We start from the raw sequence: 4,172 nt of genomic DNA, 5'->3' as shown, positions 1-4,172 counted from the left end.
TAAATCCTATCTGGTCATAGTGCATTATTCTTGTGCTAAGTACCTGCAATCTTTTTGCTAATGTTTTATCTAAAATTTTTGCATCAATATTCATTAAGGAAATTGGTCTATAATTTTCTTTCTCTGTTTTGACTGTTCCTGGTTTAGATATTAGTACCGTATTTGTGTCATAAAAAGAATTTGGTAGGACTCCTTTTTCATCTATTTTCTTGAGTAGTCTGTAAAGTATAGGAATTAATTGTTCTTTGAATGTTTGATAAAATTCACATGTAAAACCATCTGGCCATGGAGATTTTTTCCTTAGGAATTCATTGATGGCTTGCTCAATTTCTTTTTCTTAGACAGGGTTATTGAGAAATTTTACTTCCTCTTCTGTTAACCTGGGCAATTTATATTTTTGTAGCTATTCATCTGAATTCTTAACATTGTCAAATTTTGGGGCATACAATTGGGCAAAATAATTCCTAATTATTGTTTTAATTTCCTCTTTTTTGGAGGTGAATTCACCCTTTTCTTTTTTGATACAGATAATTTGTTTTTCTTCTTTCTTTTTTTAAATCAAATTGACCAAAGCTTTATCAATTTTAATGTTTTTTTTTTTTCAGAAACACAGCTCGTGGTTTTATTTATTAATTTAATAGTTTTCTTAATTTCAATTTTATTAATCTCTCTTTTTTCCAGTATTTCTCATTTGGTATTTAATTGGGGATTTTCAATTTGTTCCTTTTCTAGCTTTTTCAGTTGCATGCCCAATTCATTGATCTTATTTTTCACTATTTTATTTATGTAAGCATTGAGAGATATAAAACTTCCCCTAATAACTGCTTTTGATGCAGTCCCAAAATTTTGGCATGTTGTCTCATTATTGTCATTCTCTTGAATGAAATTATTAAATGTTTCTGTGATTTGTTCTTTGGCCCACTCATTCTTTAGAATTTGAGTATTTAGTTTTCAATTATTTTTTAAACTTATTTTTCCATGGTTCTTTATTACAAATAATTTTTTATTGCATCATGACATGAAAAGTATGCTTTGACTACTTCTGCCTTTCTGCACTGGATTGTGAGGTTTTTATGCCCTAATACATGGTCAATTTTTGAGTATATGCCATATACCACTGAGAAAAAAAAAGTATATTCCATTTTTTCCCCGTTCGGTTTTCTCCAGAGGTCTATCATATCTGCCTTTTCTAAAGCTTTGTTCACCTCCTTAACTTCTTTGTTTATTTTGCAGTTAGATTTATCTTTCCAATTATTATAGTTTTGCTATCTATTTCTTCCTGTAGCTCCCTTAACCTCTCCTCTAAGAATTTGTATGCTCTACCACTTGGTCCATACATGTTTATGGTGCCTTTTAGCAGGATGTAGTGACTGTCCTTATCTCTTTTAATTATGTCTATCTTTGCTTTTACTTTGTCTTAGAGTAGGATTGCTTCCCTTGCTTTTTTTTTTTTTTTACTTTAGCTGAAGTACAATGTATTCTACTCTGGGGGCACTGTCCCAAGTTTCTTGTGTTTTGATCTAGCTTAATGTGCTATGGCCTCTGATTTCATGAGATGTGGGGGATTGGTGGTCTGGCTGCTGGAAGTCTCCTCTTCCCCAGGACTGTTCTACAGAATGAGTGTGCTCAGCTTTTTTCTGTGCTGGTGTGTTCCACTTCCCCTGGCTGGGCAAAGCCAAATCTGGGGTCCTGTCATTGTTAGTGAGCTCCACCCCCTGGGCCTCAGTTACTCTCTTTGTTCTGCTGAAGTGAGGGCTTCTGGGACAACTCTCTTCCTGAAGTAGTCTCCTTCAGCCACCATAGGAAGGTCCTTCTCCCCAACTTCTTTTGCTACTGAAGCTCCACTTCTGTCTCCTTTGTTTCTCCTGAGGTATGATCATAGCTAAGTTTCAAAACTCCCAGGTTAAGGAGAAAATATTGAAAGTAACTGAAAAAAACAATTTAAATATCATGGAGTTACAATAGGAATTACACAAGAACTTGTGCATACTGGAGGTACATGGGTTTTGGAATACTATGTTTCATAGGGGAAAAGAGCTATGATTATGAGAAAAGGTAACTTACCTAGCAAAGTCAAATATAGTCCTGAATGGGGGAAAATGTATATTTAATGAACTGAAAGACTCTCAGGCATTCATGACAAAAATAGCAGAAGTTAAGGGGAATGTAGATTTATAACATCCAGGAGAAATATGAGGTAAACATTAAACACCAAATATAAGGTACTCAATGAGGTCAAATTGTTGATTTCTTATATTTGAAAATATCAGCATTTTTACAACTGTCATCATTATTTGGATAGCATGAACAAAAAAGTCTTGGGCCAAGCTGTTTATGATGGGAAAATTCTAAAAATACAAAATAAAGCTGTAGGGAGAGATAAAAAGCAATTTTCTCATACAAATGAGGCATAAAAGGAAAAGCTGATTCAGAAGAAGCTAGTAAGGGGAAGGACAGATAGTATTGGAACCTCACTCTTATCAGGAATGAGTTAAAGAGGGAACTCTATATATAAGGGCATAAAAGTCTACTGAATTTAGCTTCAACTTCTAGTGAACACCAAATGGCAGATGACACCAGTGCTGCAGGAGGTGCAGGAGGCCCTAGGGCCCCAGAGTTGGAGGTCAGGTTGGCTTCCGCTGTGGCTTCGCAGTGGGGGCTGAGTTCGAGGCCGGGTCCAGGGCCGTGGAGCTGGGGGAGGAAAGGCCGAAGACAAGGAATGGGTTCCTGTCACTAAGCTAGGTTGCCTAGTCAAGGACATGAAGATCAAGTCTTTGGAAGAGATCTGTCTTTTCTCACTCCCTATCAGGGAGCCTGAGATCATACATTTCTTCCTGGGATCTTCATTGAAAGATGAGGTTCTGAAGATCATGCCTGTTCAGAAACAAACTAGAGCTGGACAATGTACTAGATTCAAGGCTTTTGTGGCCATTGGTGAATACAATGGTCATGTTGGTCTGGGTGTCAAGTGCTCCAAGGAAGCAGCCACAGCTATTCCTATTGCTATCATTCTGGCCAAGCTGTCCACTGCTCCTGTGAGACGTGTCTACTGGGAGAACAAGATTGGCAAGCCTCACACAGTGCCCTGAAAGGTCACTGAGCGATGTGGATTGGTTCTGGTGTCCCTGATCCTGGCTCCTAGAGGTACTGGCATTGTCTCAGCTCCTGTGCCTAAGAATCTCCTGATGATGGCTGGAATTGATGACTGTTACACTTCTGCAAGAAGCCGTACTGCCACTCTGGGCAACTTTGCTAAAGCTACCTTTGATGCCATCTCCAAAACACACAGCTATCCAACCCCAGACCAGTGGAAGGAGACTGTGTTCACTAAGTCTCCATATTAGGAATTTACTGACCATCTTGTGAAGACTCACACTCGAGCGTCTATCCAGAGGCCCCAGGCAGCTGCTGTGGCAACCACATAGATGATTTTTTTTAAACAAATAAATTGAACTATGCCTTCTAAAAAATGTCTACTGAATTCAGAAAGAAATAAGGACAAGGGGTTAGGGTAGTGGAGAGGATAAGGGAGGGATTCTTGGAGGGATGGATATGTTAAGGAACAGAAGGGCAAGGAAGTGGGTAGAAGTAAAGTAGAGGAGTGAGGCGGGATAGGATGAGGGTGAGAAGGAGAGCAAGGAAGAATAGGAAGGAGGAAAATACACAAGAAATAATTATAGCTTTCAATGAGATGAATTTACCCATAAAATTTACACTGAGAGGGAATTAAAATTTTGAAGTCAACAATATGTTGCTGTATTGTTAATGCAATGCAAAGATCTTTCCTTTCCATTAATAGGCCCGTGTGACCTGCCTTGGTCACATGGAAGTCTGAGTCATATGAGCCTGTAATGGAAGGAGCTTGCTGAATGGGTGGAGCAGGAAGGGGTGGAAAAGGAAGTGAGACAAAGCAGTCAGATCTGGGAAAGAGAGAGCACACAGAGGAACTAGCATGAGTGAGAGAAGAAGTGACTTTTGTTAAGTGAGCTTGGTTTGTGGGAAGGCCTGAGGGAGGGAAGGCTTCAGGATAGCAGTCCTCCCTGCATTGATAATGTGCACAGATTTGTTTCTATGATGGATTTAGCATTCTGGTGCTGAGATTTGTCTTTCTGGTATTTGAATAAATGTTTTGGTTTCGTCTTCCATGGAGAGAGTCTGCTATATTTTGTGAT

The 4,172-nt window shown here is 38.8% G+C and overlaps 1 pseudogene; it reads left to right on the top strand.

The window, feature by feature from the left end:
* Positions 1 to 2,563: 2,563 nt before the first annotated feature.
* LOC118837258 lies at positions 2,564 to 3,425 on the top strand (annotated as a pseudogene).
* The last annotated feature ends 747 nt before the right edge of the window (positions 3,426 to 4,172 follow it).

Source organism: Trichosurus vulpecula, chromosome 2, assembly GCF_011100635.1.
Source record: "Trichosurus vulpecula isolate mTriVul1 chromosome 2, mTriVul1.pri, whole genome shotgun sequence".
In the NCBI taxonomy this organism is placed as follows: Eukaryota; Metazoa; Chordata; class Mammalia; order Diprotodontia; family Phalangeridae; genus Trichosurus; species Trichosurus vulpecula.
Note: the sequence above shows the minus strand (reverse complement) of the source record. Positions and strands in the feature narration are given on the sequence as shown.